This window comes from Ctenopharyngodon idella, chromosome 14 (assembly GCF_019924925.1).
Source record: "Ctenopharyngodon idella isolate HZGC_01 chromosome 14, HZGC01, whole genome shotgun sequence".
NCBI classification, from domain to species: Eukaryota; Metazoa; Chordata; class Actinopteri; order Cypriniformes; family Xenocyprididae; genus Ctenopharyngodon; species Ctenopharyngodon idella.
In genome coordinates, this window is record NC_067233.1 from 20,659,832 (window position 1) to 20,680,155 (window position 20,324).

General features: G+C 38.5%; 1 protein-coding gene across 5 annotated transcripts in view; it reads left to right on the plus strand.

Annotated features, from left to right (window-relative positions):
• The first annotated feature begins 1,181 nt into the window (after positions 1 to 1,181).
• Positions 1,182 to 20,324, plus strand: part of wfs1b (Wolfram syndrome 1b (wolframin)) — a 69,203-nt gene continuing 50,060 nt past the window's right edge. The window contains exon 1 of one of the 5 annotated variants that reach the window (XM_051860740.1): positions 1,182 to 1,328. The gene's annotated coding sequence lies outside the window, so the exon portion shown is untranslated. The remainder of the gene's footprint in view (positions 1,329 to 20,324) is intronic. The other 4 variants (XM_051860741.1, XM_051860735.1, XM_051860738.1 and 1 more) reach the window with 4 other exon arrangements.

The window sequence follows — 20,324 nt, forward strand, 5'->3', positions numbered from 1 at the left end:
ACTCATAACTCTTGTTTTCTTCTCATGAGCTCCCTCTGTTGCTTTGGCTGAAAGGATAACAGTATAGAAAGACGGAGAGATCGCTCAAACGTCCTCTGATTGCAACCATTGCATAATTTCGAGGAAAATTAATAGAAATGCTCAGAAATGTCATGTACACATATGACATTTTATCAATATTTTTCTAAATTTGTAAGCCTTTGGACTTAAAAGCCTTAATGGAGTTGTTTTGTGCATTATTGTGATCGAAAATAAATGGAAGCAGGTGCGACCGAATAGGTAGCCTATGTGTTCTCTTTTTATGTGAAATGGTAAATATCATTTAGATTTAGCTTGACTGATGTGCACTCCCGACAAATTAATAAATTACTGTTACTGTAAACTTTTTTATTGTAAAACATCAAATCAACGTCAAATATTGATGTTGGAATCTTAAACTGATCTCCAAGGCAGTTCTTCAGTTCTTGCATGATACAGGACTGAATGGATCAAAGACATTTAGATGTTAGCATTAATAGAAATTTACAAAAGTGTAAAATTTTATATACATAGGAAGCACATTAAATGCAAGTAAAACGTCTACTTAAGGTTTTAAATAAGTTTTGGTAGAATAAAATGTCAAAATGTGGGTGAAATAATGTTCCATTGTCATTCAGCGGAAAATCTATATTTATGTAAAAATTGAAACAACATACTTATTCTGACCTTTACATATTAAAATATATAAAAGAATAAGTGAGCATACTAAATTATATTGCATTTTAAATTAGTAAAAAATTCTTGCTGACAATTGGGCAAAACCTAGGATAGTGGCAAAGTTTAAAAATGTAAAATTACAAGTAATTAGCATTTGGGGTAAAACTAAATAGTCTTTAATATGGCATAAATAGATTTTTTGTTGCAAATATCCCTGGCAAGATTGTTACACTGAATGACATTTTAGTGGGTGTCTTCTGTAAATCATGGTAAAAATGTATGATATTTAATTTTTGCTCAGAAAAAAACAAACAAATTAAACAGGACCCATTCTGATGTATTCTGATGTAAACAACAACAATTCAAAGCTGTATTACACTTACTGTTTTGATGCTTGAAAATCCTTTTTAGTCTTATACCCATATAAGAATTTAGTTCAAACTTTGACCTGTGGAGGGCAGTAATACGCTTAGCAGCGTCTACACCGCCGGAATTCTACAAGAAGAAGAAGATGGGCCTCTGCTCATCACTTTATTAGTTACATCGTGTCTATAGTCAGAACAGACTGGAGTTACTGTAGGCTTGTGTTGACAGCTCAGACATACTCATGATGAACTGATGGAGGAGCTCAGGTAAGAGAAGTACAGCAACAGAAATGTCATTGCAGTCCGTGATTGAAGACTCGCTGTAGTTTCATTTATGTAACTTATGTAGGCTATGTGAACAGACATGCAGAAACACCGAGTTTGAACGTTTGAACATGTTCGGGTGTGTTTGTTTGCTCCCCGGTGCTTGTTTGTCCGTGTTTGACGCTGTTTAACACACATTCGTGAGCGTTTGTTTGTTTGTTTGTTTGTTTGACTGTAACTTTACTTTCTGTTGTGCCGGTTAGTAGTGAAGGTGACACGGGTGAGCAATGACAGAATGACAGCTTCAGCCTCATTTGCGTCCTTGACTGGTGCAAAATGCACCTTTTGTTAAACATTTAAAACATTTAACAATAGCTTCATTTAGGCTATATCTCTTTCGTATTTTCCATTAAATGCTAAATTAATTATTTCAACTACTGTAAAGACGTAATAAATGAACATGGGGGCTCCTTAAGAAACTTTCATTATCTTTTTTGTTATTAGTGTTGTTGTTTTTACGATGACATTGCACACAAATTTTTAATTTATAATAGAAATAATAGTAAGTGTATTCTGTGGTTGAATCTATGGGTACCATGGTATATTTCACACCAAAATGAACATTGTCATTAATTACTCACCCTCAATCTGAGAGATATCCATCTCTCCGTTGACTGCCTTTGCAACTGACACTTTGACGCTTCAAAAAGATCATAAAGAGATCGGAAAACTAATATGAATCGAGCAGTTTAGTCCAAATTTTCTGAAGAGACTCAATCACTTTTCATGATAAAAAGATTTAATTTAGGTACTCATGTAAACGTTTATCAGCGAACATAAGCAGAGGCTCAACCGAACATGAATAAGTAATTGACGATGGGCTGTTTAATTATTAGAAAATAACGCACACCCAAGGTGGTAATACGGCCACGACACGAAGCGAAGTGTGCATTATTTTCTAATAATTCAATGGCCCTGAGTCAATTATTCCACTTATACTATGGTTACTACACCTCAAGACGCTGTTCAGATGTTGAGAGACATTCAAGACATTTGTCAGGTTTTTGTCCTTACAACACTCTTGTGTGTGGGACTAATTTCTTACGCATCTCATCCCAAGCCTCTGTTGCAAATTCCAAAACATCATTTTAGAGCTAGTAACGGAGGCTTCAGCCATTGATAGCAAACTAATACAGTTATTAACGCAGTTATGAGAGAGAGAGAATAAGCATATGTGAAGCCTACCTGAGTCTGGGTGTCTCTCAACCGTGTTCGGCAGCATAGTCTCTAGAACAATAAGGGTAATTCACAGGTTCTCTACTGGACCAAAGACTTTATGTGGGCTCAATAACCAAGAAACACTCAAGTACCAAAATATTAGTCAAATACAATTTGACTAATATTTCTGAATGTAACAATTTTATTTTTGTACAATCATAATATTAAAACCCAGGGTGATGGCAGGTTAATGCAATCATGACAGGTACCATTCAACTGACAATGTATTTGAAACTGATAATCAGCAAAGTTAGCTTAGAAAAGAATGAGACATTTATTTATTTAACCGTTATTTAAGACATCAATGAACAGGACAACATATTCAGCATGGGTGTTTTAAATAGAGATGCACCGATTGCAGTTTTTCTTTGCCGATTCCGTTTTTTTTTTTTGTTAGTGTGATCTGCCAATACCGATTTTTGCTGATTCCGATTTTCTTTATAAGAACTATAATATAAAAATCTATTTTTCTTCAGCGCAAAGTTTTATTTTAATTTAAAAAAACAAGTAAAAAGTCAGTAATAAAATATGAACAAATAAAAAAATTGCAAACAACAGCACAAATAAATGCAATAGAATAAAGAGAGCTATGAAACTAAGTTTTTCAGGTTAAGTAGGTTTTTATTCAGGTAAGAAATACTACAGAAATTAAAGAAATCAAATGTAAAATAGCACATCCAGTGTTATTTTACATGTTTACCTTAATTTCTGTAGTCTTTATTATTAAATACAGATTCATTCTTACCATTAAAGTTATAAAACATATTCAGTCAAGACAAGAGCAGAAAGTGATTTTCTTTGTCTTTTGTTCTTTGATTAACATGACAGACAGCAGCAGGAATATTGGACTACTGTCCCTTTTAAGAGTTTATGAACGGACCCAATACTGTTGTACAACATGCGTTCTCTTTCTCAACTATAACGATCCAAAACTGTGTTTATCTGAATAATTGCCAAGACGGGCATTTTGACATAATTTTTTATGTGTTTGACCGTTTAAGCACAGTAAGCCTTCATTTTTAGGGCCCGAGCACCGATGGTGTGAGGACCCTATTGGAATTGCTCCTTTTATTATTATTATTAGGGCCCAAGCCACTAAGGCGCAGGGCCCTATTGTTTTTCTAAGGATTATTAGGGCCCGAGCACCGATGGTGTGAGGACCCTATTGGAATTGCTCCGTTTATTAGGGCCCGAGCACTGATGGTGTGAGGACCCTATTGGAATTGCTCCGTTTATTAGGGCCCGAGCACCGATGGTGTGAGGACCCTATTGGAATTGCTCCATTTATTATTAGGGCCCAAGCCACTGATGGCGCAGGGCCCTCTTGATCCCCTAAGGATTATTATCATTATTATTATTATTATTTTTATTGTTGTTGTTTTTTTTTTTTTTTCCGTCATTGGGGGCTTTTTGGGGTGCTTAACGTGCTCAAAAACTCTTGAAAATTGGCACACACATTGGAACCTGCGGCCATTAGGCCGCTGCAGAGGCTGGCACCCGGGCGTGGCAGGGGGGCTCGACAGCGCCCCCTTGAATGGAGTTCTTGGTCCATATATCAAACACGCTTGCACGCATTAGTATGAAACTCGGTACACATATAGACCTCATCGGGCCAAACAAATTTCGTGCTCTAAGTTATACGCCGGCTCAACAGGAAGTCGGCTATTACGGGTTGTTTGAAAAACACATGCTCTGGAATTTGATATACGCCTCCTAGGTGATTAATCCGATCACCACCAAACTCGCTCAGCATGAAGTCAAGACATTGATGATGAAAAATTGCTAGCGGTTATACAACATCAGCAATCGCAGACATTCGCATTAAGGCTAGATTAGATTTCTCAGAGCACTGTGGAGTTTGCACAAAAAAATAGTATATAATTTGCTCTAGAATTTTTATAGAGGTTGTCTGAGAAAAAAAAAGTCAAGTCAAGTCACCTTTATTTATATAGCGCTTTTTACAATGTAGATTGTGTCAAAGCAGCTTTACATTGATAACTGGTACATTGTTTGGCTGCACAGCAGCTCTTAAAGAATAGTGTCAATGCAGGCAGATCAAAGCACTGTTGAATATCAAATGTCAAGTCAAGTGTCCCCAACTAAGCAAGCCAGAGGCGACAGCGGCAAGGAACCCAAACTCCATCAGGTGACATCAGGTGGCAGACAAGTGGCAAATTGGTGTTAAAATGGAGAAAAAAACCTTGGGAGAAACCAGGCTTAGTCGGGGTGCCAGTTCTCCTCTGGCCAACAGTGCTTTGTTACAATTCAGGTTGCTATCATAAGTCCAATAGGATCGCAACATTAAAAGTATTTATTTCAGTTCCATCCAATTGAGGATCGTATTCATCACGCCGGTATGGATGGTTGTTGAGGAACTGTGTCGTGGCTGTCGTGTCGATGAGGCCTTCACAGGGGATGATCTAGTTGACTCAATCTCTGCTGATACTTCAGGGCTGCGTTGTGGTCGTGTCAAGGTGCAGGTCCTTGGTCTCACCTGGATACGGCCCGGATCCGGTTGACTACGGTGAACCTCGGGATAAACAGAAAGACTAATATTAGCGTAGATGCCATTCTTCTTCTGATGTAACGAGTACATCAGGTGTTATAGGAAGTGTTCCCGGTTCCGGCTGACCTAATTTATGCAGCCTAATAATCCTTTAACGGATTTGGAAATATAAATTGGTAATGTGTTATGTGTATGCCAGGTTAAAGAGATGCGTTTTTAGTCTAGATTTAAACTGACAGAGTGTGTCTGCTTCCCGAACAATGCTAGGAAGATTGTTCCAGAGTTTAGGTGCCAAATAGGAGAAGGATCTACCACCTGCAGTTGATTTTGATATTCTAGGTATTATCAGCTGGCCTGAATTCTGAGATCGCAATAGACGTGAAGGACTATAATGAATTAGGAGCTCGCTCAGGTACTGGGGAGCTAAACCATTTAGTGCTTTGTAAGTAATTAGCAAGATTTTAAAATCTATACGATGTTTAACAGGAAGCCAGTGCAGTGTTGACAGAACTGGGCTAATATGGTCATACTTCCTGGTTCTAGTAAGAACTCTAGCTGCTGCATTTTGTACGAGCTGTAGTTTATTTATCAGGCGAGCAGAACAACCACCCAGTAGAGCGTTACAGTAATCTAGCCTTGAGGTCATGAACGCATGAACTAACTGTTCTGCATTTTTCATTGAGAGCATATGTCGTAGTTTAGATATATTTTTAAAATGGAAGAATGCGGTTTTACAGATGCTAGTAACATGGCCTTCAAATGAAAAATTGGTATCAAAGAGCACACCCAGGTTCCTAACTGACGACGAAGACTTAACAGAGCAGCCATCAAGTGTTAGACAGTATTCTAGGTTATTACGTGAAGAAGTTTTTGGTCCAAAAATTAGAATCTCTGTTTTTTCTGAATTTAGTAGTAGGAAATTACTGGTCATCCAATTTTTTATATCAGCTATGCACTCTGTTAATTTTGTGAATTGGTAAGTTTCGTCAGGGCGCGAAGAAATATAGAGCTGAGTATCATCAGCGTAACAGTGAAAACTAACGCCATGCTTCCTAATGATATCTCCCAAGGGTAGCATGTACAGAGTGAACAGTAACGGTCCTAGTACTGAGCCTTGTGGTACTCCATATTGAACTTGTGATCGATATGACATGTCTTCGTTTACTACTACAAACTGATAACGGTCAGATAAGTATGATTTGAACCATGACAATGCAATTCCACTAATGCCAACATAATTTTCGAGTCTATTTAAAAGAATATTGTGATCAATAGTGTCAAATGCTGCACTAAGATCCAGTAACACTAATAGAGAGATACAACCACGATCTGATGATAAGAGCAAATCATTAGTAACTCTAATGAGAGCAGTCTCAGTACTATGGTACGGTCTAAATCCTGACTGGAAATCCTCACAGATACCATTTCTTTCTAAAAAGGAACATAGCTGTGATGATACTGCCTTTTCTAGTATTTTTGACAGAAAAGTGAGATTTGAGATCGGCCTGTAATTGACTAATTCTCTAGGATCAAGTTGTGGTTTTTTAATAAGAGGTTTAATAATAGCCAGCTTAAAAGTTTTTGGTACGTATCCTAATGATAAAGATGAATTGACGATATTAAGAAGAGGATCTATAACCTCTGGAAGCATTTCTTTCAATAGCTTAGTCGGTATAGGGTCTAACATACATGTTGTTGATTTTGATGATTTAACAAGTTTAGACAATTCTTCCTCTCCTAAAGCAGTAAATGAATTGAATTTTTCCTCAGGGACACTACAATGCACTATCTGACACGATACTGTAGTAGACGGTTGCATGGTTATTATTTTTTCTCTAATATTATCAATCTTGCAAGTAAAGAAGTTCATAAAGTCATTACTGCTGTGCTCTTTGGAAACATCAGAAGTTGAAGCTTTATTTCTTGTTAATTTAGCCACTGTATCAAATAAATACCTAGGGTTGTGTTTATTTTCTTCTAAGAGTTTTGAAAAATAGGCAGATCTAGCAGATTTTAAGGCCTTTCTGTACTCAATCATTCTCTCTCTCCACGAAATACGAAATACTTCTAGTTTTGATTTCTTCCAGCTGCGCTCCATTTTTCTGGCTGCTAACTTTAGGGCCCGAGTGTGGTCATTGTACCATGGCATTGGATTAATTTCCTTAATCTTTTTTAAACGCAAAGGAGCAACTGAGTCTAATGTGCTGGAAAAGACAGAGGCAATAGTTTCTGTTGCAACATCGAGGTCTTCTAAGCTGTCTGGTATGCTAAGGCGATGAAAATGATCAGGAAGATTATTTATAAAGCAATCTTTAGTGGTAGAAGTGATGGTTCTACCATATTTATGGCATGGAGGCAGTTTAGCCGCCTTGACTAAATGTAGTATACACGAGACTAGATAATGATCTGAGATGTCGTCACTCTGCTGCAGAATTTCAACAGCATCAATATCGATTCCATGTGACAATATTAGATCTAAAGTATGATTACGACAATGAGTGGGTCCTGACACATGTTGTCTAACACCAATAGAGTTTAGAATATCTGCAAATGCCAATCCTAATGCGTCTTTTTTATTATCTACATGAATATTAAAATCACCAACAACAAGGACTTTATCTGCAGCTAGTACTAACTCTGATAGAAAGTCAGCAAATTCTTTGATAAAGTCTGTATTGTGTCCTGGTGGCCTGTATACAGTAGCCAGCACAAATGTCAACTTACATAATGCTACGTAAAGTACCATAGTTTCGAAGGAATTATATTTGAAAGACTTCTGACTAATACTGTAAATATTACTATAGATTACAGCAACACCTCCCCCTTTGCCTTTCTTACGGGCATTGTGTCGATAATCATAACCTTGAGGACTAGACTCATTTAAAGTAATGTAATCGTCCAGTTTTAGCCAAGTTTCTGTCAAACACAGCACATCTAGATTATTATCTTTGATAATATCATTAACAATAAGTGATTTTGAAGAAAGGGATCTAATATTTAACAACCCGAGTTTTATCATTTGTTTAGCATTATTATCTCTATTTTTTATTTGTTGAACATCAATTAAATTTTTACCATTAAATGGGTTTGGAAGTTTTTTGTTTTTACTAATTCGGGGTACAGACACAGTCTCTATTTGAAAATATCTAGGTGTAAGAGTTTCTATGTGTTGAGAGTTATCTGAATTTTCTGACTTCTGTAACGTGAGGCAGCTAGCAGACGGTCGGTTTAGCCAGTCTGTCTGCTTTCTGACCTGGACCCCAGTTTGTCATGTTTCAGTTCTAAGACTATGTGCCATATTACTAGAGAGAAGAGCAGCACCATCCCGGGAGGGATGAATACCATCTCTTTTTAACAGGTCAGGTCTGCCCCAAAAACTTTTCCAATTATCTATGAAACCTATATTATTTTGCGGACACCACTTAGACAGCCAGCCATTGAGTGATGATAATCTGCTAACTATCTCATCACTCCGACGAACAGGAAGGGGGCCAGAGCAAATTACTTCTCCTGACATTGTACTTGCGAGTTCACACACCTCTTTAATGTTAATTTTAGTGATCTCCGACTGGCGAAGTCGAACATCATTAGTGCCGACGTGAATAATAATCTTAGAGTATTTACGATTAGCATTAGCCAGCACTTTTAAATTTGCTTTGATGTCAGGTGCTCTGGCTCCCGGCAAACATGTGACTATGGTGGCTGGTGTCTCTATTTTCACGTTCCGTGTAATAGAATCGCCAATAACTAGGGCACTTTCAACAGGATTCTCAGTGGGTGTATCACTGAGTGGGGAGAACCTGTTTGATGTTCTTATTGGAACGGAAGAGTGGTGTTTTCCGCGGCTAGGCCGCCTCACCGTTACCCAAGTGCCCTGCTGCGCGGGCTCTACAGCCGGAACCGAACAATGTACAGAGTTCACTAAGCTAGTCGCATCCAAAACAGTATCTGAAGCCCTTGCATTCTTACTATCCTCGATTAAAGTTTGGATGCGTGTCTCTAATTCTGAGATTCTCTCTGTCAGCCTGACTATTTCCCTACATTTATGACATGTAAATCCCTCGTCGCTGACAGAGAGAGCTATGGTAAACATGTGGCAAATGGAACAGGTAGCAATGCTGGGAGAGGATGACATGACTCACCGTGTTTGTAGACTGATCCGACTTACCACAGCTGTTTGAAGAACGCGTTGAAAAAGGAGCGCGCGAGCGACTGTTAACAAGTTAACAAGCTAGCGCTGCAAATGCAAATGCGTTGTAACAGCGATTTAGATTCAAATATCACAAGCTAGCGACGTCAGATTAGTGTGGTAGGCAATATTACATATAAGGTAATAAAAAAAATAAGCAAAAAATAAGCAACAATGAATAAAAGTAAGAGATTCAAAACAAAGCTATACGGAGTTACAGACGCAAACCAATCTGAGCAGCGAGGCAGACAGGAGCAATCGAGTTAGGACAGACAGGAACACAGACATGGCAGATTAGGATGATATTCTGCACTCATTTAAAATTGACTTATGACATTCTATGACATGAAAGTCATCTCAATTTAAACGATCTCATGGATGTGGCTGTTGTGGTTTGTGATCATAGGAGCATCAGCTGCTGCAGTAAATGTGGTGTGAATTTGACAGTCCTTTTATGTTTAACTGTTTTAAATGCCCATTGCCCGCTGTGCACAGTTGCCCTGAAGCCACCGGGGTGGCGGTGTCTCCGGGCTTTGGCCCGTCATCGCTGCTTGCAGCTATATTTAGGGCCCGAGCACCGATGGTGTGAGGACCCTATTGGAATTGCTCCGTTTATTAGGGCCCGAGCACCGATGGTGTGAGGACCCTATTGGAATTGCTCTGTTTATTATTAGGGCCCAAGCCACTAATGGCGCAGGGCCCTCTTGATCCCCTAAGGATTATTATTATTTTTTTTTTTTTTTTTTTTTTTTTTTTTTTTCCCATCATCCAGGGCTTTTTGGGGCTCAAAAACTCTTGAAAATTGGCACACACATTGGAATCTGCGACCATTAGGACGCCGCAGAGGCTGGTATTCAGGTGTGGCAGGAAGTCAGCTATTTTGGTTTAAATGTGGATTTTTTGAAAAAAAAACAGGCTATCAATACTACTACTCCTACAGGCTTTATACAATTTACACCAAACTTTTTTTAACTTGCTGCTAAGACATTGAAGTTGTTAAATTGAAAAGGGATGTTGGATATCTCGAACATTGTTGCCATGGTAAGTGATTAAATTAAGGACAAAGAAGGGAATATACACCCTTATTTTATAAATATACACCCTTTATTTCAGTATATAATAATACAAATATTATAAATAAACACATTTTAAATCATTTTTAAATTACAAGAAGTATGTGTAGGTTTAAATTAGGCAGATAACTGCTCTTTGGTTAAAATAATTAAAATATTCAAATGTCATATATAGAATAAGCACTAAAGGGCAGCAAATACCTATTTTTAAACAGGGTTGAGAAGAAAAGAACACATTTTAGTTATAAAAGGCTTTAGTTAGTTTTATATTTTAATGTATATATTTAGAGATGATCAAAGACTAATTTCTGTTACAGTATATATTTTATTCTTATTGTTTAAAATATTATTGAATCATCTGACTCAACTAACTGGTCAAGCTACAACTGTTCTGTCTCTGTGTGTGTGTGTGTGTGTGTGTGTCTCTATCTCTCTGTGTGTCTGTTTTAGAGTCTTGCAGGTTTAACCCTTTCATTGCTGTGTCCTTTTGACTGCATTATAGGATAGGAAATCTCTTAGGCCTTCTCTTTTATAAATGTGTATAACAAAATAAAGGCATAGAACTAGTTCATTTGCAGTGCACTGACTATATAGTTTTATATAATTAGTTTAATAATTTTGTTAATAGTAACTTAAAAGACCTTAAGATAAATTCATTTGAACGTATAACATTTTTAACTGATAAAGATGACTTTTAGTTAGTATTATTGAATGTATATATTAAGAGATTATCAAAGACTAATTTCTGTCACAGTATAAATTTTATTCTTATTGTTTAAAATGATATTGAATCATCTCCAACAGGTTCTTAAATCTCACTTTGCCTCTCTCTCTCTCTCTCTCTCTCTCTCTCTCTCTCTCTCTCTCTCTCTCTCTCTCTCTCTCTCTCTCTCTCTCTCTCTCTCTCTCTCTCTCTGTCTCCAGTATATGCGGCATATTCAAATGACTGACATATTCCTTTTACATTCACCCAGTTTAAATACATATTGCCCACTGTGCACAGTTGCCCTGAAGCCACCGGGCTTGGGGCGGCGGTGCCACCGGGCTTGGGCCCGCCATCGCTGCTTGCAGCTATATTTGGGGCCTGAGCACCGATGGTGTGTGGACACTATTGGAATTGCTCCGTTTATTATTATTAGGGATGCACCGATCCGATACTCAGATCGGGTATCGGCTCCGATACTGCCATTTTTGCCGGATTGGGTATCGGCCGGATGGGACCGATCCAAATCCGATATTGTGCGTATACTAATCTGTGTCATTGTTAAGCCCCACAAAAGGCACAAAAACATTAAAAAGCACCATAACGTTTCCGTGCACTATATTCCAAGTGTTCTGAAGCCATTCCATAATTTAATTTGAGGTTCAGATAAATATTTAAGTCGTTAAATTAAAGTTCACGTAAATGCCTCCCTCCGCTGTGGCTGTCATTCATTCTCAATTCAGGATTTAAACTGCGAGTCGCGTTCGGTTACGACAGTCAACACAATGAAACTCTTTCCAAGATGATTCAATTTTTCTATTATTATACTTCATCTGTAGACAAAGATACCGGTAATACAATACACATCAGTATATCTTCATGTTGTGCTTTTAACTTTTCAATGCTGCGCGCTGCGACTCCATGATGCTTCAAGCGCATCATTCTGCACACGGGATGCGCATAAGCGCTTTGTGCTGCTCTGTATGGGAGCCGTTCATATTATAATACTTTTGATTGATACTTAAGATTGTTAATAGCATTTTTTGTTCTGTCCTATATATCATATGTTGCTGCCTCATTTAAAAAAAAAAACTCCGCTATAAATTTAAAAGAAATCTTTTAATTTTATAGTATATATTTATATATAAATATATTTAGTTTATGTCATGTATGACTCAAACATTCATGAAAAACAAGCCATGAGTCATGGATGAAGGAGTCAGCTGGACTTCTGTTTATTTTGAATGTCTACCAAGCTAGTGAAGCTTGCACTGATGCACAATTATTTAATAAATAATTCACTACATTTGTCTGTTTGTTATTTTGTTTTTTACAAAGTTAGGAAAGTAATGTTTAAGTCAAGCTTGATGCCTTGCACAAAAGAATGATCCCAGTTTCTTCCACACAGTGAGGCATACAGTTTATTAGGTAATTTCGCACTTTTTTTTTTTATTATTACTTGAATATCGGATCGGTACGGCCTTTTTCGCTTCCGATACCGATTCCGATACCTGGGATTCAGTATCGGAAGCGAAGAAGGCGGATCGGAGCATCCCTAATTATTATTATTCTCCAAAGTGAATCGCATTTTTTGAGGGCCTGAACATGCTCGAAAACTCATGGAACTTTGCACACGCATCAGAAGTGGTGAAAATGTACGTCTGTTATGGGTTTCAGAATTGGGCGGGGCAAAATGACTTGATAGCGCCACCTAATGAAGTGCCCCTTGCGCTACATTTCACGTAGATTTTGAAATTTGGTACACACGTTTAACAGCCCAATACCTACAAAAACGTCTCTTGGAGCAAAATCTGAAACTGAACAGGAAGTCAGATATTTTGAATTAACTTGCCATTTTTTTCCATTTCCAGACGTTGTACTTTAACAAACTCCTCCTAGAGCTTTAATCAGATCAATGTCATATTTGGTCAGTCTAATCTAAAGGCCTTTGTGACGTTAAATTGCAAAGATCTAGATTTTTCACTGAAGGGCGTGTCCGTGGTGGCCTGACAAAGTTCGATGTTTCGCCATGAAACAGGAAGTTCTTGTAACTCGGGTATACAATGTCGGATCTGCCCCAAACTTCACATGTTTTATTAGAGCAGTGACCTGAAGGCATCTTCATGATAATATACAGTTACAGTCATAGCGCCACCTGTGGGCAACAGGAAATGACATGTTTTACACTGTGATTAACTCTTCATAGAGATTTAACCAGATCAACATCATATGTTGTTAGTCTAATCTTAAGACCTTAGTGATGATAAATATCAAAGATCTTGAGTTTTCGTTGGAGGGTGTGTCCGTGGCAGCCTGACAAAGTCTGATGTTTCGCCATGAAAGAGGAAGCTGTTGTAACTCAGGCATACTATGTCTGATGTGCCTCAAACTTCACATGTGTGATAAGAGTCCTGGCCTAAAGACATCTATATGACAATATTCAGTTAGTCGTAGCGCCACCTGCTGGCAACAGGAAATGGCATGCTTCACACTGTAATTCAATCCCAGGAACTCATTTCAATATGCCACGAAGTACCAAACATGCTAGAAACACGTTAAATCATGCAACATTTAGCTAATGCTAATGAGAGAGAGAGATTAAGTGCTAATCTCTCTCTCTCAAATTGTAACTCAGGCATACAATGTCCGATCTGCTCCAAACTTCACATGTTTGATAATAATCCTGGCCTGAAGTCATCTACATGGCAATATTCAGTTATGGTCAAACCTAGACCTCATCGAGCCTAACAATTTTTATGCTCTAAGTTATACGCCGGCTCAACAGGAAGTCGGCTATTACGGGTTGTTTGAAAAACGCATGCTCTGGAATTTGATATACTCCTCTTAGGCGATAAATCCGATCACCACCAAACTTGGTCAGCTTGAAGTCAAGATACTGATGATGCTAAATTGCCAGATTTTTGATATCTCAAATGGTTTGGCTGTGGCAAGGCAACGAATTTATGGCTAGAAAAGGGAAACAGGAAATGTTATAATGTCTTCATACACTGATTGATTTTTATGAAACTTCAGCTGTGTGTTCGTTATAGGAGCCTGATCACATGGATGTGACTATTGTGAGTCAAAGTTATAGTGCCACCAACTGGCAGCAAGAAGTGTGTCACTTTCAAAATGTATTGAGTTCACTCTGTTATTTTTACCTGATTTGTTTCAAACTTCATCAGTGTAATGTCAATACACAGCAGATGTAGACCTGTGACAGAATTTGTGATATTTTAAATATTGTTGCCATGGCAACATGTCAAACTTTAATAATATTCTTGAGTGTTTTTGAGGCTCTTAACATGCTTTAAATTGCATGAAACTCGAAACACACATCAATATTGTTGACCAGTAGACATGGAAAAAAGCCTTAGAAATGGGCGTGGTGGAGGGGCTCAGTAGCGCCACATTTTGACAAAAGTGGGGGTGTTATTTTTACCTACAGTCACCAGTCTTGGTACACACATTGTTCTCATTAAGCCGGACAACTTTCTAATTTACAGTGATTAGCTCCGACCAACAGGAAGTCAGATATTTTGGTTTGAATGTGGATCTCTCTCTCTCTCTCTCTCTCTCTCTCTCTCTCTCTCTCTCTCTCTCTCTCTCTCTCTCTCTCTCAAATTTTCAAATTCAAATTTGCTTTATTGACATGACTTACACAGTATTGCCAAAGCAGTGGCCATTACAATGAACAAATAATGATTATATAATGAATAAACATATAAATATAGATACAAGAAATAACAACAACAACAAAAAAAGCATAAGACAATGTAAAAAAAAAAAAAAACTACATACATTAAGAATATTTCTGATTCTAGTTTAGTCCACTGGTTGCTGTCTCTCTTAGATTGTGGCAAGCTGTTACGTATTTTGCTGCTGTTGCAATCAATTTGCTGTTTTCTCCCAGAATATGATTTATTTTTTCTGTATTTGAAGATGCCATAAATTTTGGTTCTAGTAGCTGGAATTTAGTGAAATAGTCCGATCGAATGCTGAGATAGTGGTCACAGTGCAGCAGGAAGTGTTCCTCTGTCTCCACCTCTCTCTGAGAGCACAGTGAACACAGTCTCTGCTCTCGCGGCTGCAATCTCTGCCCGTGCCGTCCTCTCTCTATAGCTAGGCTATGATCACTCAGCCTGTATCTGGTTAGGGTCTTTCTAACTTTATGTTCTTTAACACAGCTAAGATATTCTGCTGGTTTGTAGCCTCTTTTTAGTTGTAAATAGAGTTCCATCTTTTTTTGTAATTTAGTGGCATCTTTCCAATAGTTGATGTAATTTTGTTTTTGCAATTGAACAATTTGTTTGGGCCGGATTGTGCTGTGTAGGTTTGGCTGTAGTTTCAGCACCAGCTGTGATAAGGTGCTCCTGATCAGGTTTTGCTCCTGACACTGTAGAGCTTCTGCCTGGTATGAGTTTGGATCACTGTATTTAAAGTGTTGGCAGAATTTCAGAGCTCTTTTTTGGATGGTTATCAATAAAGGGTATTGTCCTAACTCAGCTCTGCATGAGTTGTTTGGTGTCGCTCTGTTTACTTTTAATATGCTTTTACAAATTTGAGTATGCAGAGTTTCACTTTCTTCTTTTTCTCATTTTGAGAAATCTTGGGTTTTTAGGGGTCCCCATACCTCACTGCCATATAGAGCAATTGGTTCAATTATTGCTTTTAGGATTTTCAGCCAGGTTTGGATTGGAATTTCATGTCGAATTGTATTTTTAATCATGTAGAAGACTCTCATTGCTTTTGCTCTCAGCTCTTTCACAGCCAGATTGAAAATTCCCTGTTGAACTCAGTTTTAGACCCAGATAGGTGTATTCGTAGGCGTGTTGTTTCCTGCTCTAAAGATGTATCTATTTTCCCTACACCTGGATCTGTTTTGAAAAATCATTATTTTTGTCTTTTCTAGGTTAATTTTAAGAGCCCATGTTTGACTGAATGTCTCTATGATGTTGAGGAGTTGTTGTAGTCCCTCTTTTGTTTTTGACAGAATGACTAAATCATCTGCAAAGAGGAGACATTTAATTTCTGATTCAGTCAGGGTTGGGCCGGGGGCATTCGAATTATTTAATGCTTTGGCTAATTTGTTTATATAAATGTTAAATAGTGTGGGGCTCAATGGGCAACCTTGACGGACTCCTCGTTGTTAGGAGAACAATTCTGTCCATTTATTCCCTATTTTTACAGCACATGTATTGTTTTTATACATGGTGCTGATCAAATCAAATGTTTTCCCTCCAATCCCATTTTCCAGTAGTTTTAGGAAGAGTCCTTCATGCCAGATTGAATCGAAAGCCTTTTCAAAGTCAACAAAGCAAGCAAAGACTTTGGTTTTGTTTTGGTATACATGTTTATTAATGATCGTGTGGAGGGTGTAAATATGGTCAGATGTTCTGTGCTTGGGCAGGAATCCAATTTGACTTTTATCCAGAATTTTGTGGGTTTTGAGAAAGCTCTGCAATCTCATATTAATAATCGAACAGAATATTTTCCCCAGGTTGCTATTGACACATATGCCTCTGTAATTGTTTGGCTCAAATTTGTCTCCTTGTTTAAGGATTGGTGTTATCAGGCCTTGATTCTAGGTGTCAGGGAAATATCCTACACTCAGAACAATGTTGAATAATTTGATTATTGCGGTCTTGAATTTGTCATTGGTGTATTTCAGTGGTTCTCAACCGGGGGGGGGCGCGAGTAGGCTACAGGATGGGAGGGAAAAAAAAACCTAAAAAAAAAAAAAATTGCAAATTTTTTTTTTTATCACTAAACTACTGTCATAAAAAGTTATAGTTTTGTATATACATAACTCCTGAATAAAATTAAAATGTGTTTGGACTGATTTAAAAAAAAAAAAGTTTTGAACAAATTTGATTGGTTTGTCGATAGTGAGCGCAAATGCAGGTGATAAGCGGTTTTATTAAGTGAGTCATTGAGACGTTCATTCACGATTCGTTCAAACGGCCGATTCATCAAGAATGAGACAGATGTTTGTGAATGGGTCACTGAATCTTTGACTCAAACAATTTGTTCAAAACACTGAATCATTCAAAACACGATTGAGTGTTGCTGTGAGATGCGCTATGTTGTGATCTTTGTTTGGATTCATCGGATCTATTTTCGCTGCAGATTTTCAAAGTGTGTCCTCCAAAAGAGTCTCCCCGAATGCGACAGTTTATTATATATAGACCCAGTGATTGACAGAGTTCCAGTAGGCTTTTTCCACTTTTGTTTGTGAATTTGTCATAGTTATTTCTGAGGTGGTATGAGGGCAGAGGGTGGCTGGAGTTTGTAATATATTTGTCTCCCTGTGTGTTGACAAGGTCTGGTTCAATTCCCGTTCTAGCATTTAAATCGCCACATATTAACACATTTCCTTTTGTCTGGAAATGGCAGATCTCATCTTGTAGGATGGAGAAAGTTTCTTCATTGTAATAGGGAGATTCAGCCGGGGGTAAATATGTAGCACACAAGAATATGTGACAGTCTGTGGAGACAGTGTCTTTTTGGATTTTTAACCAAATGTAAAATTGTCCGGTTTTTATAGATTTGATTGAGTCTATGAGTTCTGTTCGGTACCATACCCCCCCCCCCCCCCCTGGATTTCTTTTTTGAAGTCTGAATGTTGGCTCTTAATACCAAAAATGGAGGACCTTAGTCCTTGAATATGTGATTTTTAAGGAATACGAGTCCATTATTTAACTGTTTTTGTTATTTCAAAACAAGACAAACATCAGTATATTGCTGAATTTACATATCAAGAAGAATATATTAAATATTATGATGCATCTAAGAATATATTTTAAAACAAATTGAGAATTAAAGTAAAATACATAAAATAAAAATCATATTCTTATATTTTTTCCCAAGAATATATTAAATAAAATGAGATTTCTAAGAATCCCTTTTAAAATAAATATATAAATAAAAGAAATATAATGCATACACATTCACGCATGCATGCACACACACACACACACACACACACACACACACACATACACACAGAGTACATTTCTTTCTTGTTTTTTTTTTTTTGTTTTTTTCCTCTTCTGAGTCACTAACCCATGAGGTGAGAGCACAACAGAGTCAGCATGTGCTGGATGTTTCTGAGGTCTCTGGATGAAGATGAGGCCTGCTGGCTGTCGACTGTGCTGGTGTTGGAGTGGATCAGTGATTGGCTGACTGCTTCAGCGTAGCTCTGGCTGTCCGAGTGCTGCTCCTGCTGATGTTCATGTGAATGAACCAGGCCTGCAGCCTCCTCGCCTTCTATGTGAGGTTTTCCAGGGGGAAACATAGAGCCTCTCATTGGGTTTCTCCGCTCAGAGTTGAAGTGGTGGAGGGGGCGGTGATTTGAAGGGTGTCCCTGTAGTGGCTCTATGGGGTGTCCATGTGATCGCTGTTGTGTGTTGGAGTTGCGGTTCAGTGTGATGTCCTCCAGGGTCTTTGTAAAGATGGGGACTGCCCTTCTGTGGAAATGGACATGGTCGTAAAGACTGCTGAGATTCAGAGTGGGGTGCTGAGCCAGGTATACGCTGGGCTTTAGGGCACAGTCTCTGGATACTCTTGCATTTATATGCCTGATGGTGTCTGGGTGGAAATCAGAGCGCAGTAGCAGGGTGGAGAGGATAATTTTGGAGTTGGGGAAGTTGGAGGATGCCTTCTCTGTTACATTTATGAGAGCTGTAGCTACTCTCTCTTGTTGAGTTCTCAGGTCATTGGTGCCAGTGTGGATGATAATATGGCTGGGGGAACCCAGCTGTTCTTCACACAAGAGCTCCAGGGCCTTCTGTGTGTTTGGGCACATTTTCTTGACATTTCTTCTCGGGAACAGTTTATTTTCATCGACAAACTTGCCATTCGAGTCCATGAGAGTACGATCTGAGGCTGTGTTTGACTGTAGGAGTCAGATGAAGGAGGGCTGCTGGGGTTGATGGCTGTGGTGGGAGGAGAAGGGGTCTCCTCTAAGTTCTGCTGTTCTCCTCTCTGTGTCAGCTGCTTCTCCAAAGCTGGCAGTTGTTTTCTGTAGGACTCTCTGTCCTCTCTCAGTCCTCTCATCTCTTCTCTTATTACAGACACTTGTTTGTTGTATTCTTCTCTCTGATTTTTCAGTTCCTGAATTTCTTTCTTTAGCATTGCTATTTCTTTCCTGTAATCCTCTTTTCTTTCTATTCGATCAGTCTCCTGCGCTACTCCATGCACCTCCTCTCTTAGCTGCACCAGTTCCATCTCTCTGAACTTCTCTTTCATGTCGTTGATGATGCTGTGTAGAAGGGAGATCTCCTCACTGTCATCCCTGGACTGCTCATTTGTGGATTGATGGGTGGAGGTGTCTTCTGCCTGATGTCTGATCGCTGAGTGCCAGGCTTCTGGGTCTTCTGTATAAAATATGATGTTACTGACCCTTCCGTTCTTGTATAAGTCTGAGTACAGTGTTTCTGGTTTGTCCTTGAGGAGCTTTTCTTTGTCTTTTCTTTAAGATCTCATTGGTAGCTCTAGATGGGTATGTTATGGGGATTGATTCTGTCATTGTTCAAATATTCTGACAGTTGCTGACAGTTTGTTGTTGTTGTTGTTGTTGTTGTATGAATATGCAGATATCCACTGGAGTTAGGCCTTATATTGTAGCTTTAATTTGTCCAAAAAACAGTTTCTAGGCAAATATTTTCTCAAAATATAGGCAGTTGATTGCAGATCTCACGTAGTATATCTGTACTCACTCTGAGAGCTCTTCTTTTCTCTCTGTGGCAGTTGTAAGACCTTTTGGCCTGCTGTCAGCTAGTTGTCAGCTAGTTGTCTTCTTTGTCTTCTGCTGATTTTTCTTGATTAATTTAAACTTTTTTTTTGTAGTTAAGTTGTAGAATCAATATTGCTTGCAGCTTTAATGGTACTTGTGACTCTGTTTGACTTTTGACTGTTTGAGACTGAGCGTGGCTTGTCCACTCCACCTATATAGATCAGTGGTGCATGCGTTTTTGGTGTGAGCGCATAACCTGCGGGAATGACTAAAATGATGCGCAATACAAGCACTATTTAACCGGAGCGAATGAGACGAGTGAGAGAGAGGAGGCGCCCGCGCAGGTGTGTGTCACTTCACCGTCAGAGAGAAGAGAGCGATAACGCGCAGCTATGAGGTGTATGGGGGGTGGATTATATCAAATTTGATGATTGCTAAGCAAACTGAGAGGAGAACTAACGTGTATACGCTCGCCAGCCGTATGGCCAAAATCCCATAGTATTCAGGCGTCAG